The 24,576-nt window shown below is 41.6% G+C and overlaps 1 protein-coding gene across 15 annotated transcripts in view; it reads right to left on the reverse strand.

Moving 5' to 3' along the window:
- KANSL1 (KAT8 regulatory NSL complex subunit 1) overlaps positions 1-24,576 on the reverse strand; it is a 122,191-nt gene that overhangs the window by 80,704 nt on the left and 16,911 nt on the right. For 2 of the 15 annotated variants that reach the window (XM_084750001.1, XM_084750013.1), the window contains exon 1: positions 19,662-19,973. The exons of 10 other annotated variants lie outside the window; for them this stretch is intronic. The gene's annotated coding sequence lies outside the window, so the exon portion shown is untranslated. 3 more of the 15 variants (XM_084750011.1, XM_084750012.1, XM_084750000.1) reach the window with 2 other exon arrangements.

Below are 24,576 nucleotides of genomic sequence, written 5' to 3' on the forward strand. Positions count from 1 at the left end.
TTTGGTTGCTGCTGCTAGGGTGTGTGTGTGTGTACGTGTGTACACGTACACTTGTGCTTGCAGACACTTATGTCTACAGGGAGTGTGGTCATTAGAAAACAACTTTTAGAAAATGTTTCTCTTCCACAGGAGGTTCTGGACATGGAATTCAGGTCTTCAGGCTTGCGAGTACTTTTATCTACCAAACCCATCTCAGCGGCCTTCAAAGACCATTTTGCACGTCAGGGTTTTCACAGTAATACTAAAAACATCACTTGCCTTTAATATATATTTTTTATATTTATTTATTCTTAGACGGCAGAGGGTGTACATACTATGGCACACATATCAAAGTCAAAGGGCAATGTGCAGGATTTGGTTCTCTGATACCATGTGGGACCCAGCAATAGAACTCAAACCAGAAAGTGTCTTAAGGCCACTGACCTACCCTTTACCTGAGTTAACATTTGCAGTGAGGGTCCAAAACCAAAGATAAAGGAAAGTGCTGGTATCTTAGAACCAAGATAGTAGCATCAGACAATAAGTAGTCACAGTATTCCTCTTCACTGCAGTTTTAAGAAGGATGCCAATTATATTTAAGATGTTCTGGCCCGGTGTGGTGGCGCATGCCTGTTATCCCAGCACTTAGGAGGCAGAGGCAAGCGGATCACTGTGAGTTCGAGGCCAGCCTGGTCGACAAAGCGAGTTCAGGACAGCCAAAATAACACAGAGAGACCCTGTCTTAAAATAACAAAACACACACACAAAAAGATGTTCTTGGGTCTGTTAGATGACCCAGCGAGTAAAGATGCCTGTCATTAAACCTAGACCACCTGGACTTCACTAATTTTTTCAAGTCGTATACATACACTATAGTATAAGTCACAAAATGAATAAACTATTAGTTGATTTTTAAGAGATGTTCTTGATGAAACAATAAAGATTATGGATTTTATTACTTTTTAAGCTTCTTTTTTTTTTAATTGCCAGATAATTGCATCATTTCCCTTTCCTCCCTCTAAACCCTTCTACATACCTCTCCTCGCTTTTTTATTTTCCTTTCAAATTTATGGCCTTCCCCCCCCCTTTTTTTTTAACTGTAGTCACATTCATGAATAAAACCTGCTGAAATCTATGTTACTTTATATTCAGGGATGACCATAACAAACTGGTGAGCTCCACCAGGATTTTGTTAAATCTTTACCCCCAAGTACATTTTTCAAATCTATGTTGAAAGGAAAAGTATGTGTTAAAAAAAAAAGGCTTATAAAGTCTATGGAAAAACTACTTTAAAAAACATTTGTTTGGTGCTGGAGAGATAGCTTAGAGGTTAAGAGCACTGACTGCTCCTCCAGAGGTCCTGAGTTCAATTCCCAGCAACCACATGATGGCTCACAAACATCTATAATGTGATCTGATGTTCTCTTCTGGCCTGCAGGTGTACATGCAGGCAAAACACTGTATACATAATAATAAATAAATAAATCTTTTAAAAAATGTGTTTGACCACTTTGGAAATCAATCTGGTGCTTTCTCAGAAAATTGGGAGTGGGGCTTGGAATATACCCAAAAGATGCTCTACCACACAACAAGGACATATGTTCAACCATGTTCATAGCAGCCTAATTTGTAATAGCCAGAACCTGGAAACAACCTAAATGTCCCTCAGTCAAAGACTGGATTCAAAACAAAACAAAACAAAAAAACTATGGTAGATTTACACTATGGAGTACTACTCAGCTATTAAAAACAAGGAAATCCTGAAATTTGCAGGCAAATGGATGGAACCAGAAATGATACTGTGCAAGTTAACCCAGATCCAAAAAGATATACATGGCATATACTCACTCATAATTGGACACTAGCCCAACAGAGATGTCCCCTGAAAGTCTTCACTTAGCTGGAGATTGGGATAGATACTAGGACTTCCTATTGGGACTTTAGGTGTGAGAGGTAAGAAAAAATGGGGAAATAAAAGGATCCAGAGGGCCCTAGAAACCTAAAGAAGACCATTAAGGCTGGCGGACCTGGACCCAGGTAGGTCAGATCAAACTACTATACCCAACAAGGACAATGCATGCAGTAAACCCAGAACCCCTATCCAGATCTAGCCAATGGACAGCACATTCTCCACAACTGTGTGGAGAGCAGGGACTGACTCGGACATGAACTGCGGTGCCCCCTATTTGACCACTTCCCCTTCGTGGGGAGACCTGGTGACACTCAGAGGGAAGAGTAAGCAGGCTGCCAGGAAGAGACCTGATAGGCTGTGATCTTACAGTGAGGGACAAGGTCCCCTTCTGTCACAGACCTAGGGGAGGGGAATAGGATGAAAGAGGGAGGGGGAATGGGAAGATACACATGAGGGGATAACAATTTAGATGTAATCTGAATAAATTACTTAAATAAAAATTTTAAAAAATTAATAGAGATCCACCTGTCTCTGCCTCCCAGAGTGCTAGGATAACAAGCATGGGCCACTGCACCCAGCTCACACACTCTTAAGTTGCCAAGTTGAACCAGTCTTTTTCATAGAATACTATCTTTTTTTATAAAAACTTACTTATTTTTATGTGTATGTGTATTCTTCCTCCATATATGTATATGCACTGCATGCATGTGCAACAACTACATGACTCACGCCAAAGGGGGCCAGAAGACAGCATGGGATACCCTAGAACTAGACCTGGGAGCTGAACAGGGTCTTCTGGAAAATCAGCAAGAACTGGTGACTGCTAAGCCATCCCTCCAGCTCATGGAATACTATCTTTATGACAGAATAGACAGATGAGCTATGATTATTCAAACTTGAATGCAAAGCACAGGAACATGGCCTGGCTGCCTCAAGAGGGAGTGTTTGATGCCAGACTGAGATACTTAGCTAGACCATATCTCAAAAAACAAACAACAAAAACCTGAGTCATTAGCAATTTTCCTTACAAAATGAACAAAGCAAAACCCATCTCAAGGAAAATCATTAATATATGCTGACAATGACAAAAATCAGGGTTTTCAAGTGAAAAATCAGTGTTTTGAAAAATGGTACCATGAGCTTAAACATATCTCCAACCCAACTTTAAAAAGAAAAAACTTATTAGCAGTAACTTAATACACATGAATGTGTGTTAAGTTCCAGCATTTGGAATCTATACATAACCAAGTAATCAAATGCCTGTTAGAAAACTCACATATGAGTAAATTAACTGCAAGACAAGCTAAAGAATTTAACGTAACAGCATAAAAAGTGAACCAATTAACTTTTATCTTGGGGGTTGAGACACACAGCATGGATGTCTCCTGAAGGAACTCCTTCTCCCTCCACTTTCGCAGTGCTGAAATTACAGGTGATACCACCATTACATTCTCAACAATTTCTAAAAGTGAAAATAGTCCTGAGACCATCAAGTCTGTATTCACAAATTAATCCTCCTAGGAAAAGAGAGGCACAACTTCCACTTTGAGCAAGTATTCACAGTTAGGGAGAACACAGGCTCAAGTGAGCAGGGGTCACATCCTGGCCTGCTGGTAATATCACCACCTGCTATCAATTACTTAAGTATTCTGTTCCCTCAGCTTCTTCATCCAGTTATAAACCTATACCGCCTACCATTTAAGACTGCTGTGATGATTACATAAGACATTTTAATTTTCTTAGCCTATTGCCTGGCCAATATTTAGTTATTATAATCTGGACACAAAAAGTTAATGTATAAGAAATAAATTCACTGGTTTGTGGTGGTGCATACTATTAATCCCAACACTCAAAGAAGCAGAACCAGGCAGAGCTCTGTGAACTTGACGCCAACCTCCTCTACACAGTAAGTTCTAGGTCAGCCAGGGTTACAAAGTGAGACTCATGTTAAAAAAGAAATTTCCAATAAGAATAAGAATAAGAAAGGGGGTGGGGAGAGAGGAGGAGAGGGAGGAGGGGGAGGGGGAGCAGCAGCATATACACACATGTCAGTAGAGGGGGGGGGGGGTAGCCACGGAGGCCAGAAGGCGGCATCAGATCCTCTAGAGCTAGAGTTTCAGGCAACTGAGTGGTTGCTGGGAAACCAAATCAGGTCCTCTGGGACAGCATCAAGTGTTCCCAACAAGCCATCTCTCTAGCCCAAAGACTTTGCTAAAATTCCATTATACTAGCCAAGCATGATGGTGCACACCTGCAATCCCAGCATTTGGGAAGTAGAAGCAGGTGAATCTGTTGAATTAGAGGCCAGCCTGGTCTACAAAGTGAATTCCAGGACAGCCAGGACTGTTACACAAAGAAACTCTGTCTCGAAAAACAAAGCAAAACTCATCGTACTAAGGACTCGTACACACAGGAAGAAGAGCCAAAACACTGGATATGACGCTTATCAAATTTTCTTCATTAGTCACAAAACTGCCATAAAGCAACACCTGAATTTAAGACTGTAAACGGAAAACAAACAAGGTGTGGTGCGACATACCAGGAATCCTAGCATTTAATGAGTAGAAGCAAAAGGATCAGTTCAAGGACAAGCTCTATTACATAGAAAAGTCTAAGCCCAGTTTGGGCTACATAAGAACTTGCAATTTAGGAAGTTCATTTTTCTTTATAAGGTACGTAGTAATTAATAACCTATCCTTTCTAATGTCTACACCAGAAAAAGGTATCACTTGTTAATAAAAGCAATAAAATAGGAAAACATTTTAAAAAGCCTAAAATACAAGTAGAGGAAAACATTTTAGTGCACTTTCTTTCCTTATTAAACTCAAGACAGGGTCTCAACTAAGTAATTCTGTAGACCAGGCTGGCCTTGGACTCACAGAGATGCACCTGCCTCTGCCTCCCAAGTGCTGGGATTAGAGGCATGTACTACTATTGCCCAGCGACCAGAGTAAAATTTAACAAACCATTGTTAAATTTAACAAACTAAGCAAAATGTTGATGAAAACAATCACAGCAATGTCAATTCTATAAATCCCCCAAAAGTATCACTTAACAATGTAAAACCAAGACAGCTCAGAATTACTAATCAGATTCAATCCCAGAACCAATGAATACACAAGTAGGAGAGAATCGACTCTACAAGATTGTGATCTACTCTCCACACACACACACTGAAGCACACACGTGAGACGCGCACACACACAACTGTATCTTTTAAAATGGGGGGAACGGGGCCAGAAATCGTTTCAAAAATAAAACAACAAAAGCCTGTCAGACTAGGAGCTGAAAAGATAGCTCGCTAGTTAAGAGTACTGATTGCTCTTCCAGAGAACCTGGGATTGGTTCTCGCCACCCACATACAGCATCTCACCATGGTCTGTAGCTCCAGGTCCAGAGGATCCAATACCCTCTTCTGACCTCCACACACACCAAGCATCCATGTGGGGCTCAGATACATATGCAGGCAAAAACATTTATACATATTAATTTTTGAAATTTTTTAAATCAGAGCTGAAGAGATGGCTCAATGGTTAAGAACACTCAGTGCCCTTCCAAAGGAACCAGGTTCAATTCCCAGCACGCACATGACGGCTCACAACTGCCTTTAACTCCCAAGATCTGACACAGGCAAAACACCAATGCACATAAAAAAAAATAAAAATAAAAAATTACAAAAAAATTTAAGTCACTCCTTAAGCTTATGATAAGTCATCCTTCTTTAAAGGATCCTAGGAATTAAAGACTATAATTAACTCATATCTCGGCAGTATATTTAGGGCTAGGATTATATTTCCAAGTTATTGATGGAGCTAAATAAGAGTCAAATTATATATACAGAATAGGGAATTCAAGTCTGATAATGCTCATTTTTAGGTAATCTAGTAGTATACAACCTGACAAGAACAGATGCTCAGCTGCACATTGTGGTACATGCCTCTGATCCCAGCACTAGGGAGGCCGAGGCAGGCCAGACAAGGCTGTGCAATGAGACCCTATCTCAGAAAAAAAGCAAAAACGAAACTGTGCAGTACCTGCTGCCACTGCCATAAATTAATTTTGTGAAACAAAAGGAAAGAATCACCAAAGCAAGGTCTAGTTATAGAAAAGTGAGTTAGGTATAGCTTCTCAATTCCAAAGCAGTATTTTAGAAATAGATGGGAAAAAATGCCTTCAGAAAACACATTTGGAAGAGCTGACAAGATAGTTCAGCCAGTTAAGGAGTGGGCTCCAAATCTAATCATCTGAACTTGATCCCAGAACCCACAGGGTGAAAAGGGAGACCAGACTCCCATGGGTTACCTCTGCCCTCTACACATACACTGTGGCACACCCACACACATACAAAGTTTTAATTGAAAAAATATTTAGAAAGCTTTCCTAATGGAGAGTCACACAACCCAGGAGGTGGTAGCACACACCTAAATCCTAGCACTCAAGAGGAAGATGCAGGAGGATCTCTGTGAGTTCACAGCCAGCTCTGACTACAGAGAGAGTTCTAGGACAGTCAGGTCCGTACAGAAAAACCCTATCTCAGAAAACAAAGCCAGGCATGGTGGTGCACGCCTTTAATCCTAACACTTGGGAGGCAAAGGGAGGAGGATCGCTGTGAGTTCGAGGCCAGCCTAGTCTACAAAGTGAGTCCAGGACAGCCAAGGCTACACAGAGAAACTCTGTCTTGAAAACAAAACATAAAACTACTACTACCATATACACCATCATTCTGAGGAATGCAAGACCGGACAAAATACAACTATACAAGTTCTATGTTGTGGTTCTATTATTCATTTTTTGTTGTTGTTTAAAGATTTGTTTATACAGTGTTCTGCCTGCTTGTACCCCTGCAGGCCAGAAGAGGGCATCAGATCACATTATAGAGGGGTGGTGAGCCACCATGTGGTTGCTGGGAATTGAACTCAGGACCTCTGGGAGAGCAGTCAGTGCTCTCTCCAGCCCGGATTCTATTATTCTTAATTGTTACACAGTTTCAAGGACAAACTCCTTAATGCACAAGTGTCACTTGTAAAACAAAAACATATACCCAGAGGGAAAATTTCTCAACTGCAGCATTGCTAAAATCTTGGATTAGAAATTTTTGTTACGGTGGGGAGTGAAGGGCAATTCTGTGCTCTGTTGCAGAGTGTCTAACAGAATCTCCAATTTAATAGTTAGGTGTCCCCCCCAAAATCAAGTGCACCCCCAACAACAACAAAGTAAAACTAAAACTCCCTAAGAAGTTTTAACTAGAGATTAAAATCTCTCCCTAGTGCTCTTCTGAGTACTGTAAGTCAGACCCTAAAATTAGGAACAAACACCACATTTTTATTCCTTGTAATTCTCTAGTCAGCAACTCAAATACAGACTTACCTGTAAACATGTACAATTGGGGGAGAGGAAAGGAGAGAAAGAGGGGGAGACCCAAGATGAAGGGTTAAGGCAATCTGGCTAGCCAATAAGCCAAGTATTACAATAAACCACAGCTATACTGAAAATGAAAGCAAAAATCAGATTTTAAAAATCCTACTTTTCTAATATGAATGTTTTTATTTTTCAATTAAAAAAAATAGTATCATTTAAAGAAAATCCTACTGTTCCTGGCTGGGCGTGGTGGCACATGCCTTTAATTTCAGCACTCGGGAGGCAGAGGCAGGCAGATTGCTGTTGAGTTCAAGGCCAGTGCCTGGTCTACAAATCGAGCCCAGGACAGCCAAGGCTAGCACAGAGACCCTATCTCAAAAAACAAACAAACTACTGTTCCTAATAGGGTTTTCTCACCATTATCTCATTACTCTACACAAAGCAAAAGTTTAATTTAAAAAAAACGAAGACTTTTTTCTTAATACTGTTTTTAAATTTATTTATCCTTATTTTATGTACATCCATGTTTTGCCTGCATGTTGTGTCTGAATGAGGGTATCAGATCTCCTAGAACAGGAGTTACAGACAGTTGTGAGCTGCCATGCAGGTGCTGGGAACTAAACCTGGGTCCTCTGGAAGAGCAGTGCTTTTAACTGCTGAGCCATCTCTCCAGCTCATAAGAACACCGTTTTTAAGTGCAAGAAGGCATATACAAAAAGTTGTCAAGATTTCAGTTGAGCTATAAACATTAGTTAAAATTTCAGTATCAAAGACAAGGACAAGAAAATGGTGATGTTCCTTTCTAGCGAGAAATGGCATGAAGAAAAACCACAGTACATACTAATATGGTTAACATAAAGAATGTAGTTTGAAACACTGTCATGAATGGCCAGCATTTACTCAGACTTGAGAAAACCGTTTATCATTATCAGTTTCTCAAATGTGAGCTGAGTTCTACAGAGACCAGTTGGACAGATGGATTACAAGCTAAAAATCGGAAAAAAAAAAAAAAAAAAAAAAAAAAAACAATGTGGAGAGCAAGGATTAATCAATACATGAGTACAGCTATGCAATGAAAACCTCTCAGACTGTCATCAAAGCAAAATATCCTTTAAAAGCTTGAACCAGAAATGTGAAAGGGCTCAGTAGTTAATATTTACAAACACAACATACTGAGAAAGCTCTCTTATCCATGCTAATTTCACCTTAAGATCAGGTTCTTTCGTTTATTTCTCGGGCTCTGTATTACTAGCTCCACCAGTGCAGACCATGCCCTGCACAAGCCACACCTAGATCATCCTAAGGGCTTCCTGCCTGCTACTTCAGTCTTGCCAACTACGCGTTACTCTTCTATCACCTCACTTCCACAGTCTCAAAGTTGCCACACTGCTTTTCCCACAAGTTCAAATTCTTCAAGAAGAAACCTAAAAATAACATCAGGGCAAGTATACATCAGGATATCATGGACCAGGAACTCTGTCCCCGGAGACCCCGACTCACTAATTTTACTATAGTGCTATATCTTCCTCAAAGACCTTTCTATTCCTTTAGTCCCAAAGGCCATAATCCCTAGCAGCTCCACAAAAACTTCTCTGGCTACTCAGACTCTTATCTTTTCTTCCTGCTTAAACTATATGATGCACTTAAAGTCAACTGCATTCAACTCAGTATCTGAGTGTTTCCCAACAGCCAGCTTATTAACTCTAAGAAAAGCAAAGTTCCATGACAGGTAAGTCTTTTACATGCTTACCAATTTTATCAAGATACTATAATCATTAGGCACCATCACGGAGATAATTAAGAGTTCCCAAAAACAGTCCTTCAAATACAAACTAGTTTTATTAGAAGAAAATCTAATCAACCAAATAAATCAGACTGCATATTACAGCTTTAGGAGGAGAGGAACTACAAAGTGTATCTGTAATCAAGTAACCAGAAGCTACAGTCTTTGTTTTTGTTTTTTTCTGATACAGAGTTTCTCTGTGTAGCCTTGGCTGCCCTGGACTCACAGAGATCTGCCTGCCTCTGCTGGGATTAAAGGCGTGCGGCATCACCCACCGCAGCCACCGCCACTACCTGGTGGTACAATCTTAAATATCAAAATAAATGCATACCTAGTGCGGAATAAGCTACAGAAGGGCAATAAAATCTTTTTTTAATGTGAGTCTGACTACCTTACCAGTTTCCTAAGACAACTGAGGCTCTTAACTGAAAATGTTTCATAATTACTATAAGTGCCCTAACTGGAGGAGAGGTTACTAAGAGGGCTGTTCATGGGGCCATAGAGAAGGCTCAGAGGCTTTCTAACAAGCTTGAGCTCTTCAGGGTTATCCCTGGTGTCCAAATGGGAGGAGAGACCCAACTTTCACAACAAGTCATCTGACTTTCACACCCAGGTACACACCCACCCACACGCCATGGTACAATCGTGCCTACATACACATAAATAAATGCAAAACTGCTGTTTACAAACATTAAAGTCAGTCAATGTTCTGGGTTTTTTTTTTTCTGGTTTTTCGAGACAGGGTCTCTCTGTGTAGCCTTGGCTGTTCCTGGACTCGCTTTGTAGACCAGGCTGGCCTCGAATCAATGTTCTGTTTTACATAACCCTTTTTTAATCTTCACAGTAACATTGTTTAGTAAGTCCTACTGTCCTTATTTTATGAATGAGGAAAACATGATGTTCCAAGATAAGGAATTCTCTCAAGGTCACACAACTACTAAGTGGCAAAGGCAAAATCTCATGCTTTTTAAAAGTTATTTTTTTTAATCTATGTATATATGGGTGTGCCTATGAGTTTCCAGTGAGCAGCCTCATGTAGGCGCTAGGAACCAAGCTTTCTGGTCCTGTCAAAGAACAGGAAGTGCTCTTCACAGCTGAGCCATCTCTAGCCCCAGGCTCATACTTAAAATTTTTACAGTAAACAGAGTTCAAGGCTAGAATTAATATGAAAGGACCTTAACTGCTAACATTAAAACTTAAATTTTAGTCTTTAGAGGAAAGTCAATGAGAACACCTACTATCTATTATCTCCAATACATATTTATTAAAATGCACTGAGCACCTAACAAAGGATAACAAGATCCAGTAAAGGAAGCCACGCAGAAGTTGTCAAGGTAGGCTCTGCAGAGGAAAACAGGTCTAAGTAGAATTCATGCAATTAAGAATCCTATAGCAAAAATAAAGAAATAAAGAAATAAAACCAAACTGTTCCATCACCATACTCAAAACCAATTTCTGCCCTTCAATAAATATTCCCTATGTAAATGAATTGTGATTTCAATCAGTGGTTTGTCCTCTAACACAAACACCTCATTATATGTCTGCTAATGTCAAACCATGGACTACAAGAGACACTAAACACTGTAGTCTCACTAATGCCATAAGATATAAATTAGGTGTGAAGAGAGACTTTTATGTTTTATCTTTATGGGTTAAGAAAAGCCAGGTGGTGGTGGTGGTTCTCACCACTCGGGAGTTAGAGGCAGGCTGAACTCGCAGAGTCCATAGAGCAAGTTCCAGGACAGTCATGGCAACACAGAAAAACCCTGTATTTAAATTAAAAACAAAAACAAGGGGGTGTGGCAGCGCACACCTTTAATCTCAACACTCAGGAGGCAGAGGCAGACGGATCGCCGTGAGTTCGAAGCCAGCCTAGTCTACAAAGTGATTCTAGGTCAGCCAAGACTACAGAGAAACCCTGTCTCAAAAACAAAACAAAACAAAAATAGAAAAGGAGTGGGACAGTAAGATGGCTCTGTGTGTTAAAGGCATTTGCTGTCCAGGACAGCCAGGACTACAAGAGAAACCCTGTCCAAAAAAAGAGTTTCCAAGAGAGAAAAACATTGAGTGACTCTGAGGGTGGCTACAGCTTACTCCACACTTCATGCAACCAACTCACAGGGCTCAAGGATCCTGGAAGTATTTGAAATGGACATGGACTCTGTCTACCTCAGCTTCCCATAAGATAGACACTTGAGCTAACAGGTGGGACAGCAACTCCATCCTGAAACATAGAAGCAGTGTAGGACACTCTAAAATTTTAAAAGCCAAGTGGAAAGGTGTTCAGTGGCAGAATGATCAGCACATTGACTACATTTTCAGTGCCACTGCCTTACTTCAGAACCTCATTATGCACCACAATAATTAAGGCAGTAGTAGTAATAATCTCCAGCTCCTCTTCCTTCTTTCATCCAGTCTCAACAAGTCTCCAGTCTTGCCTCTACTATCATAATGACTACATCAAAGGCAAGAATGGAGGGAAGGAGAAAAATCAAATCTTGATATGCTTAGACTAAGAATAAATTTCAAATTCTCTATCTACTCTCTTAGCATTCAATATCATTTGAAGCTCTTTACACCCTGTGCTCACTACGTTCACCTGAATATATAATTCCAGGCTCCTCCTCTATCTTTACCCATTCTACTCTTTCAAGGTTTAGCTCCAATTACAAGGTCATGCCAGTATGTATTCCAGCCATGGCTCCCTCAGGACCTCATCATCTGTTCCCCGCGACACTCTGGGCATAAACAGACAGTATAACACAAACTCACAGATTTCAGTTCATTATTCTTTAGGCTGTGCATTTGTTTGTTTGTTTATGTATTTATTATGTATACAGTGCTCTGCCTGCATGTACACTTGCAGGCCTGAAGAGGGCACCAAATCTCATTATAGATGGTTGTGAGCCACCATGTGGCTGCTGGGATTTGAACTTGGGACCTACGAAAGAGCAGACAGTGCTCTTAACCTCTGAGCCATCTCTCCAGCCTAGGCTATGCATTTCTTAAATACAGTATGGTTAGTGTTAAATTTTCTACAAGCAGCACAGTGCTAGCAGACCAGACCAATTGGATGAATCAGGTGCAGATCCACTAGGGAGTTAATTGGAATATCTGGTCTTGAGGTGACACAATCTAAAGTATTCACCAACTGAATACAGAATAAGCCTTTCAATCTTAAGATCCACTCATTCACATAGCCAAATAAATACCTCTACCTGAACTGGAAAATTTAAGGCAAGGTTTCATTATATGGCCCTGGCTGATCTAGAACACACAGAGACCTGCCTGCAACTGACTCCTATGTGCTGGGATTAGAAATGTGTTCTACAATTGTTTGGAAAACTTTTTAACTATTTATTACACTTTGAAGGCACACAATGTCTACCAAATTTTAAACGCAATTACTCAAACTTTTTATCTAGCAACGGTACTTCTAGGAATCTACCCAACCGGAAGTACTTTCCTGGGGGCACTGTAATATTTTTAAAATAGTTTAAACCCACCCTTCCCGTGGGTGCCTTCTCTGACCTCAGATTAACCCTGGAATGCCTCTCTACTTTCTTTCCTTCTCTTCTCTCTTTTTGTTTGTTTGTTTTTCAAGACAGGGTTTCCCTGTGTAGCCTTGGCTGTCCTGGACTCACTTTGTAGACCAGGCTGGCCTCAAACTCACAGCGATCCACTTGCTCCTGAGTGCTGGGATTGAAGACTAAATGCGTGCACCACCAGGCTCGGCCAAATACAGAATGTTTATCTCTAACAAGCCTAGTGGTTTTTGAACAGTCCTAAAATGTAAGACTTCTTGAAGAGTCCAAGCCAATTTAAAAAGAAAAGGGTTATTCTTCAGGGTTCACAAATTCCAGAAATCCAACTAAAGCCTACTTTATTCCTTTAAATTGAATTAATGATTAAAAATATTTTTCAGTGCCAGAAAAAACGTTAAAAACTAATACTAACTGCCTTCGATTGTTCTATAGAGAGGTTCAAGAGTATATGGTGTGGAATAAATTACCAACTACAAAAAAAATGTATGTATGTGTACATATATATCTATATATACATATGTACACACACATATACGTATGCACACACACAGAGACAGAGAAGAGACAGAGACAGACCAGCACTTTTCTCCAAATATAAACAGCTGAGTGAAACTTTCAAGACTTAACTATTTCCTTGTGCATGTGCCTGTGCATACATGTGTTTGTCTAAAATGTTAAACGTCCTCAGAAACTCGTCAGCCCTAATCCCCTTCACACTCTCTTCAAGTACTAACAAGCAATCAATAAAGGCCAAACAGCAGGTAGTGAGGACACCTGGGTATCCAGTCTCATGTTGTTACTCAATCTTCTTATTCCTCAACATTTCCCCTCCAACTGACCTTAAGCTGCTCTATTTGTTTTTTATTTATTTTATTTTTATTTTTTAAAGAAACTAAAAGGTAAGGGACTTCATTAATTTCCTGCCCCTCAAGCAACTTAAGCAACTTTTTCTAAACTTTTCTAAAATCTCCACTCAGATTTCTGGTTCAGGTAACAACTTCAGCAACAAAAATTACACTGAATTTAGCTCTACTTTATATCCCCTGACTCCATCATTTAGAGAAGAAATTTAAATACAAAAACTGAGAACAAGAATTAAAGCACAACAACAAATTCAGAGCCATTAACTATAAATAATTCTGTGGTCATTATAATGCTCAAATTCTATGAAGCTGGTTTGAAATCTTAGAAAAGCAAACTTGTGGAAAATTATTTTTTATGTAGGGCATGTTGGTATACACCTATAACCTCAGCACCCAGAAGGCTGATGCAAGGTTCTTAAGTTAGCCATAGTGAGTTGGAGGCCTGCCTAATAAACCATGTGTTGAAAAACTAAGGGTTGGCATTACAGCTTAGCACCACAAACAAAAAGCAACTTTTATTAAACAATTACCATTTTCTGTACTGTGGTAGCCAACAGAAGATTAAGAGTTTAAAGGGGGAGGGGGCACAGAGGGTCATTAAGAGAACTTAAACGTTCCTAGCACCCTCATCAAGCAGCTCACAACCACCTGTCTCTGGCCTCCACGCGCATCTACACTCACTCTCACATACCCATATACAGACACACACATACACATACCTAATTTTAAAAATCTATTTTAAAACCTGAAATAAGCAAACAAACCCAACAAAACCAAGCCAGGCAGAGTGGCACACGCCTTTAATCCCAGCACTTGGGAGGCAGAGGCAGACAGATCACTGGAGTTCGAGCCAGCTTGGTCTAAAAAGCCAAGTTCAGTTCAGCCAAGATAACACAAAAACTCCCTTTCAAAAAACGAAAACACAAACAAAACAAACTAACAAACAAACTTAAAAGGTCCTTCACCTTGGGGGGAAAAAAACCTTCTTAGTTCATAAATGTTTACAATGCTCATTAAAATCTTCATATACGATTATTAAATTTTTCTTGCAGACTAAGTTTTTCTTTCTTGAAACAGGGTCTCAACTATGTCACTCTGGTTGTCCTGAAACTTACTATGTAGACCAGGCTGGCCTAAAATTCAGAGATCCATCTGCCTTGTCTATGCAGGGATTAAAAGTGTATGCCGTTTTGTCTGGTTTCCACACTTGTTTTTCATTCATGGGCTATGCTCTTTAATTTGGGGAAGTTGATTTCCACAACTTTACATTTTGGCTTTGCCTTTACCCTATCAAAAATCAGAAAAAGCTTAACATAAAGAAAAAAGTCTATTCCAACACTTGTGAGTCTAAGCTTTTGGAAAATCGCTATTATCTATCTACGTATTTCCAATACCCTACCAACCAAAAGCCAAGATCTGTAACGAACACAAACAAATTCCAGAGTATTATCTTCACTTGTTTATTTATTGTTTTTCCCTCCGAAAAAATGGTTGCCTGTGTAACCTTGGCTGTCCTGGACTCACTTTGTAGGCCAAGCTGGCCTCGAACTCAGAGAGATCTGCCTGCTTGCCTCCCTGAGTGCTGGGATAACAGTTGTGCACCACTGTGCCTGGCTCGTCACTGTTGACTTTTAAAAGAGTTTCTTCGTTTTAAAGTAGCTCCTATCTTCATTGATTAGGCTGTTCTGGTCTCAGGATGGGCATTTTACATTAGTGTCCTTTCCTTGGAATACAGTGCAGGTGTCTCAAATAAATTGACCCCAACACCTGGACTGCTGATTGTCTAGTGTAAACAAGATTCAGACCTTTTCCTTTACCTTTAAAAAAAAAAACTTATTTTGTTGTCTTTAATTTTTTTAAATCTATAGTCGGACATATTTAGTTTCTAACCTAATAAATTCCACACTAGCTTACTGACAAAACAAAAAAGAAAAAACCATACATCACTATCAGAGTGCAACCACTCATTTCAAAGTATGGCTCTTCTTGGTGCCTCCCATTACCCAAGATGGTGAGCTCAAAATTGAGGTCAACAACAACAAAAGACAGACTAGGAAAGGGCTGAGAATAGAGGCCATCAACACTCCAAGAGATAGGAAGCAGTACCTTTTGAGTGTTATTTGTAGATTGAGTAGTTAAGGGTCATAGAAACAACCAGAGATAACTGCTAGTTAGCACTACAACGTACTCAATCCAAACTATTCCTTTCCATCCAGACCAAGGAATAGACAGGTCTTGGAACCAGGGGCAGTACACTTTCATTTCTGTGTCCTAACTGCCTCACCAAAAAAGGGTAGTGGAGGAGATGATCCCTAGGAACCCCACCCACCCAAAGAATCTGAATAGAAAAAAACAGATTACTGTTTAAGCCCAAAGCTTTCTGTATACAGTATAGACTTATAAGACTGTTCTGAAAAATTATTTCTAAAATAACAAAACAATTTCACTCACAACTACAACTACTCAATACTAAAATACCCTTGAAAAAACAGGCATCATCAACCCTATGTTTTTGCAGATCACACTAAACAGCTATCAAACACAGCAAACCCAAAGTTTGTTCGCTTTTAAAAGTTCACAATTAAAACTGTTTTCTACTTTCCAGAATTTTCCTCAACAGGGTAGTAAATTACCTAAAAAATTCAAAGAGTGCTCTGCAGACTCAACATTACAGTAAAGCATGGTAAGTCAGATATTAATGGTCTGAGCAAGGTTTTCAGGAAAAATGCAGCAACCCGGTAAATCCGCAGAAAGGCAAAAACTCTAAGTATCCCCAAATCTGTATATAAATGACTTTTTTGTTTTGTTTTGTTTGATTGGCTGGTTGGGTTTTTGTTTTTTGTTTGTTTTTTTTTTTTGAGATAGGGTTTCTCTGTGTAGCCCTAGCTGTCTTGGACTCTTACTTTGCAGACCTGGCTAACTCGAACTCACTGAGATCTGCCTGCCTCTGAATCTCTGATGCTGGGATTAGAGGCGTGGGCAACCTCACCTCAACTGATGACTCTTTAATTGTGTACAGAAACAAATCATAAATATTTACTTCATATGCACTTACATGATAACTACCTTCAGGAGAATAAAGATTTAAAAAATTAATGTGAAAGCAGCTGGGTGTGGTGGTGCACCTCTTTAATCCCAGCACTTCTGAGGTCTACAAAGCAAGTCCAGGATAGCCAAGGCTGTTACACAGAGACACTCTGTCTCAAAACACCAAAAAGAAAAAAACTAACATAAAAGCTAATGTTTCCAAGCAGTTCACACTTCAAAAATAAAGTCAAACCATCTCAAGTTCAGAGGTCACAAGCAAGTAACACCAAATATTCTAAAGGTCAAAAGAACTGTACACTTTTTTGGCTAAACCTAGTAGAAATCTAATTCAAAATTCCATGACTGAGGATCGTTATCTCACTTACAATACATTTTTTAAATTTCCAAGGGATGAGCATTTTTACCTTGCCTTATTTTTAGAGCAACACATCACACTGCACCTATCACATGACATGATGTAACTGTTAGCAAAGAAAACGGCCCAAGCCATTGATAACATACATGGCAGGAGAAAACAGATCAATGCTACCCAAGATTACATTTCAAATTTACTTTTTAAAGCTAGTAACTTATCTAGAAAAAGAAAAATGTACTTCCGTATTTTATAGTTAGAATTTACCCACTTATGGAGAAATCTGACATGAAGAAATATACAACCAGTAGTATGCTTCGAAAACTATAATTAAAAACAACTTCTCTATCAAAAACGCAACAAGAAACACATCAAAAGTATGCACTGTTAGAGGGAAAAGGTCTCAATGGGCAGCACCTGCAGTTAATTGACAATTTCTGAATTGGTAAGAGTATATAAGACAAGGAACCAAGCACAGCCATTGAACAGGGGGAAGGGAAACACGCCCACTTTATGCCTTTGTAAATACTGGTACTTTAAATGACCTTAAAAACAAAAACAAAAGGGGGGGTCATAATACAAACTACAGGCCATTCTAAGAAACAGAAATCAATGTAATGTAACGATTTTCCTTTCTTGAAAGTACTTTTGAGAAGAAGTTCTGTAACTATATCACGATTATGCAAGGCAAGGATTATGTAATTTTATCGCTTATTTTAAAATGTTCTCCGAATGTAGTTTAAAAAAAAAAAAAGTAAAGCATTGTGATCTCTCCAATGGGCAGAGGAACGCTTCCCTTAGCTACAATTTAAAATATTGAAATACACCCCCAAAACAAACAAACAAACAAACAAAAACCCACAATGATTACTAGCCACGTGACGGAAGGATATGGCAACAGCAGGCTTGTGAATGGAGGGGAGGAAAGCTAGGTTGGAGGACTAGCGAGATTTCTCTTAACTTTGGGGACTGCAGGATACGAGTCTCTCGATCCTTAAGGTACCAAATTCTAACCCCTAGGAGTTGTAGCGCTAACACCCTCAAAGTGCGGTTTTATTAATAGGTCACGGAAAATGCTCCAGTGACCTCCAAGATAAAGGAGGAAAAAACAGGCGGAGGAAAGAGCAATTTAAAGTGGCGCCATCATGTCACCCCTTTTCCCCTAAGGCAATCAATAAGCAATAGTTAAGTAACGAGTTTCTCTAAAAATCCACATTGGGATTCCAACATGGAAAACAAAAGGATTTCTAGGTAAAACATGGGAGTAGGATTGTTTACAATATGGAAAGCAATTATAAACTACTTGCTGAGAATCAAAAGACCGTCAGCCGGAAACAGAACCCCCCCAAAAGCAGTAAGATTCCAACTCACTTAAAAGCAAATAAATACCTCTTCCTCTTCAGTTAAAAGGGATGGGGGTGGGGGCTGCCTGAGACTAGATTTGAAAACGCAAATGACCTCAATATACAAACAACAAAAATGTTAACAATCAAGAGTTGTGATACAAACCGTAAGAGAGACATGCAAGATGTGTTCGAGCAAAGAAAGGCCTTTTGCAGTCAAGAGAAGTTCAAGGCGAGAGCAAGAGTTTGTTTTTGGTCTTTTTTTTTTTTTTTCACGGAAATAAACCATGTTCTCCAGGCCGCCTTTTTAAATAGAACGCCAAAGGAAAGCCTGGCGAACGAGGCGGCAGCTGGTGGGGAAGGGCCCCCGCACACCCCCGCCCTTGGGGCGACTCCCAGCCCGGACCCGCAGCGGGGAAGCCCGGAGAGGCCATTTAAAGTTCCGGGGATTTTTCTTCCCCTGCCCTGCCTTTCTAGTTACAACTAACAAAGAGAGAGAGAAATGGGAGCCACAGAGAGAGCGAGGAGAAGGAGAAAGGGCAGCGGGAGGAGGAGGAGAGGAGCAGCAGCAGCACCTACCACGTGATGGAGGAGCGTAGCCCGGGCGGATTCGGCCCCACAAAATGGGCGCAGTTTGCAAACAGCCCCCCGGCCTGGGCGCCGAGGACCAGCGGGCGGGGGCGCGCGGCAGCGGCTCCGGCCCGGCCCGCCGCTCTCCTCCCCCCCGGCGCCCGGAGCCGCCCTGACTTTCCGGGCGGGGGGGCGAGGCGAAGGGGGAGGGGAAGGCGGCGGGGAGCGGCCGCTTTTTCTTCTCTTTCGAGCCCTTTTTCCGGCCTTCCTCCGTCCCGGCGGGGCCTGGGCACGGCCGAGGACCGCAGCCCCGGCGGGCGGGCGGGGGCAGAGGGTAAAGCCGCCCCCCCGCCCCGCACAAACAAGCGCCGCCGTCTGCAGCCCGCGCCCGCACCCTGGCCGCCACCCCGGGCTCTTCTTTCCGGCCGGGGAGCGCGCTTCGGCTGCCCCCCTAGCCGCCGCGGCGAGACGAGTCGGTTTCGCTTCGGCGCTTGGTTCTCCCGCCGGCTCGGCGAGCGGTGGCGGTGGCGGCGGCGGCACTGGGAAAATGGCGGCCGAGCTCCTTTTCCCTCCCCCCCCTTTAATCTGAAGCGGAGGGAGAATGGAGCGAGCAAGCGAGCGGGCGAGTGCCGGGGACACGGGGAGGAGGGACAGCAGCGCCTCCGCCGGCTGCGGCTGCGGCGGGCCGCTCCGCCCCGGCGCGCCGCCAGGGGGCGCCCGCCTCGCCGCCCCCGCGGGCTGCCAGGAGGCGCGGCCGCCGCCGCCTCAGTCATGGCTCCTCGCCGCGGCCGCGGCTCCTGCGCCTCAGTTTGCGGAAGCCGGAGCCCGCTGCCTGCTACGTGCGGCGGCGACACGCGGCACTGCGGCAGGCGGCGCGGGGCCCTAGCTCTGGCCGAGGGGAGGCTAACCTGAGGCGCCGACGCCGCCACATTCCCTCCGCGCTGGGGCTGGCGGTACCGCGCGCCGGTTATGAGGGCTGCCTGGCGCGGCAGGGCGAGAGGACGTGAGCGAAGAACTGTGTGTACAGTGAAGGAAGGGGACGCTGCTGCGGCCACGGGAGCCCAGGCCAGGCGGGCTCTGAGCCGGGCAGGAAGCGCCCTGGCCAGTGACGCGGTCCTGCCACCCGCCCTTTGTCCTACACCCGGCTCTGAACACTGCAGCACACGGCTGGCTGCTAGCCCTAGCGCCACGCTCCGCAGCCGCCAAACCAAAAAATAAGCGGACACCATTGCGCAGGCGCGAGCTAGGACCGACTCCGGGCTAGCCCGGGCAGGGGCAGCTGGGAGCTAGAGGGGAAATGATGACCCACCAGCGCCGGGCCCGCTGGGAACTGTAGTTTTCGTTAAACTCTCTTCTTGGTTTTTAGTTTTCTTGGTTTGTCAGATCCGCCAAAATAAGCTAAAAAGCATTCATTACACAAAAATATTTATGTTTCTTGCTACCACCAAATTAAAGTTCACTGCCGCGCTAAAAGTTTTAACAATTAACAACAAAAGCAAACTTGTCATATACCAGGGTTGATTTAAAAGCCGCGGCACCTTATTCCTCGTACAGCTAATTTGTCGGTACGATATTGATTCCTTCCTCCCAAATAAGGTCTTAATATGAGAACTTTTTCTGGATTTTAAGAAATTTAACATAGTCCGGGCGTAGTGGCACACGCCTTTAATCCCAGCACTCGGTAGGCAGAGCCAGGGAGATCTCTGCATTCAATGCCAGCCTGGTCTACAGAGGGAGTTCCACGACAGCCAAGGCTACACAGAGAAACCCTCTCTCGAAAAGCAAACAACAAAAAAGTTAATATGACGTAAAGCACTACATTACACAATACAAATCCACTCTCTCTAAAGCTAAAGATGCCAAAAAGTTATTAGGACTTACTAAAATTAAATAGCATAAAATTTGTCCCAGCAACTAAATCACCAAACTCAGCAGATGAGAAGGGTACTCCATTAAAAAGGAAGATGCAAAATGCTCAATGCTTTTTTGTGTGGTTTACCAAAACCAGTATCCGGTGTTATGTGTCACTTCAGCTAAAAAAAAAAAAAAACACCTATCGCTGCAGAACAGTTTTCGTTACTCCACAAAGTCAGGCTTCTGCAACATCTGCATCTATATTTCTCTTGAGTTTCCATCTGTATTTTTGTTTTATTACACTCTCAAACATAATTGTGGTTCTCAAATACCAAAGGCAGGAGGCAGCATAGAGTCCTAAAGTCAAATTACACAAGGATAAACTGATAAATTTATACATATTTACATACACATCTAGAAAAGATCCTTAGTTTGGACTTTTTAATTTATAGTAATGCCACAGAGGATGTTAATACAGGAGGACCAATAACTAGAGTCCTGATCTAAAGATTACAAAATCTAAATTAACAGAATAGAAATAAGACAAACTCTTCTACAATATAAACCTAAATATTAATGAAAGAAACTCATAATATTGTTACTATCCCAACTCTTAAAAACTTGACTATCCAGCCAGGCTGTGACAGCCCATGCCTTTAATCCCAGCACTTGGGAGGCAGAGGCAAATGGATTTTTGTGAGTTCAAGGCCAGCCAGGTCTACAAATCGAGTTCAGGACAGCCAAGGCTACACAGAGAAACCCTGTCTTGAAAAAAAGAAAGAAATATATAATAAAGATTCAATCATTCCCATGAGAGAAAATGTTATTTGACTTTTTGAGTCTTGCTTATTTCACTTGACACAGTTCCATACTTTTGTTATTTTAAAAAGATAAAAAATAAAGACAGCAGATGTGATGGAGATTGATTTACATTCAGAATTTTAGACACACCGAGAGGAAAGATGTTTTCTTCAAAACTGTCAAATACAAATAGCCAAAACACTAAGAATATAACATTTATATAATTCCTGATTGTGTCATGGTTATTCTTACTATAGGTAGTTTATTGTATATATGTGGGATAATATAAATGTGTATGTAAAAAATAAAATAAATAAAAAAATAAGGATAGCATCAAATTTACTGTTTCTTATTCATTTTTTAAAAATCAAGTTTACCGTGGTAATTATAGGTATTGTGAGACAGTCTCACAATCCTGTCTCAGAAAAGAAAAAAAAAAAGATATAAATGATTAGAGTTTGGGGCTACAGAGATGGCTCAGTGGTTAAGAGAGTATTTAATGCTCTTCCAGAGGACCTTGGTTCAATTCCCAGCACCCACATGGCAGCTCACAACTGTCTGTACCTCAAATTCCAGTGGACCCAACTCCCTCACACAGACATATATGTAGGCCAAACACCAAATATACATATAAATTTTTTTTTTAACTTAAAAAAGCCGGGAGGTACTGGCACACACCTTTAATCCCAGCATTTAGGAGGCAGAGGTAGGTGGATCTCCATGATTTCAAGGCCATCCTGGACTACAGAGCAAATTCCATGACAGCCAAAGCCTCGGAAAAACAAAAACAAACTTGACTAGCCAGTCATAGTGGCATGTTCCTTGTAATTTCAGCAGGAGGAAAGGAGAGGCAGGTGGATCTCTGTGAGTTCAAGGCCAACAGACACTGAGTTCGATGACTGCTGAGGCTAGGCACAGAGACCCTGTCTCAAAAAAACAAACAAACAAACAAACAAACAAAAAACCACCACCAACAACAAAAACTTCACTACCTAACTCAAGCATGTTGATGAATGCCTACAATTCTAACATTTAAGTGGGCATGGGGAAGACAGAGATCCAAGCCTACCAGAACCACAGTATAGCCTGTCCAAAAAACTAGGAACACCAAGTTTATAAACAAGTGTATTTTAAAAACTGACCCTAGAGCCGGGCAGTGGTGGCGCATGCCTTTAATCCCAGCACTTTGGAGGCAGAGGCAGGCAGATCTCTGTGAGTTCCAAGGCCATCCTGGTCTAAAACGGACAGCCAAGATAACACAGAGAAACCCTGTCTCAAAAAACAAAAGAAACAAACAAACAAACAAAGATATATCTTTAAAATGCCACCAACATCAAAGTAGGCAGAATGGATATCAGGCAAGAACCTTGGTCCTGATGACATTTACATCAACACAATAATTCTGACATGTTAGTAACATAGATTAATTTCTCTTATTTTAGAGTATATACTCCATGAGAACCTGTTTCAAAAACAAAAAAAACAAAAAACAAAAAAACTACTTTCCTTTTTATAAACTCCACATGGCCGGGCGTGGTGGTGCACATCTTTAGTCCCAACACTTGGGAGGCAGAGGGAGGAGGATCGCTGTGAGTTCAAAGCCAGCCAGAGTGGGTCCCAGGACACTTAGAGCTATTACATAGAGAAGCCCTATCTTGAAAAACCAAAAAGTAAAAAATAAATAAACCCCCAATGAAGTCAAGGTAATTTTCCTCCTCATACTAATACCACAGTCCCAAAATTAAATAAATATATTCTCTCAACATAGAAATGATCAGATATTCATAAAGAAAAAAAAATGATTCTAAGGCAACTTCATAAATTAACTATGTTGGCAGCAAAACTAACATTCAAAAGGCTAACTCTGAAACCACTTCTAAAACTAGAAATAACCTGGGAACAAGTCAAAAGATAGCATTAAAATTCAACTCAAGCCACTACAATAGCACCCTATAATCTCAGCTATTGGGGAGTCTGATGCAGGCAGATACTGCATTTGAGGTCAGCCTGAACCAGGAGGAGTGATTCCATCATTGGCAGAGTGCTTAGCTAACATCCAAAAAATCTCAGCCAATCCTTGCCACCACATCACAGACAGGTCCAAACTATAATCCCAACACTTGGGTGGAGGCAAAAGTTAGTTACTTTCCACTACATAGACAGTGAAAAGGCACATCATTCCCTTCCCCCAACCTCACCTCTGTGTGTGTGTGTGTATTTCTGTGTTGGGAAAGCACGTGTTATATATTCAAATGTACATGGCCATAAGCAGGCCAGAGGAGGACCTCAGGATACTCTTGTATCCCTTTACTTTTTTTTTTTTTTTTTTTGAGACAGGGTTTCTCTGTGTAGCCTTGGCTGTCCTGGAATTGCTTTGTAGTCCAGGGTGGCCTTGAACTCACAGAAATCTGCCTGCCTCTGGCTCCCAAGTGCTGGGATTAAAGGTGTGTACCACCACGCTTTGTGAGAGTCCCTATCTCAAGGAGAAAAAAATAAAGGAAAAAACTTGTTAATTTAAACAAATTTTGTAATAAAATCAGAAATACTTCTGCCAAAACAAACACAATTATGTAACAAAACACAAAACTGTCATCCTCTCCAAAATAGAGGAGTTTTTGTTTACTTGTCTGACTAGCTGATTGTTCTTTGAGTGGAGGTCTCCCAGTGTGGTCAGGCTAGCTCTGAGTTCATGAGCCCCTGCCTTAGCCTCCCAAATGGTAGAATCACAGGCTTGCACTACCATGTCTGGCAAAGAAGGCATTTATGCCAACAAGATTCTAGAAAGGCATGGTGGCGCACACCTATAATCTCAGCACTCGGGAGGCAGAGGCAGGTGGATTGCTGTGAGTTTGATGCCAGTTTGGTCAACAAAGTGAGTCCAAGACAGCCAGGGCTACACAGAGAAACCCTGACTCGGGGTGGGGGTGGGGGGGATGAGGGGGAAGATTCTGGAAACACTTGGAGAAAGAAGATAGACCACTCCTAGAGAGGCACATACTACAAAACCTACACAGAGAGGCCTCTGCTCAGATGATGAAACCTGAAGACATTTAACCAATCATCATGGGTACAAAACTATCAAACAGATGTAATGTTATTGAGAACACGTCAACAAGACTGGAAGTCAGGAAATGCTAAAGTCCTAGCTTACCTGTCAATCATCTACAA

Source organism: Acomys minous, assembly GCF_964271855.1.
Source record: "Acomys minous genome assembly, chromosome: 12".
Lineage (NCBI taxonomy): Eukaryota > Metazoa > Chordata > Mammalia > Rodentia > Muridae > Acomys > Acomys minous.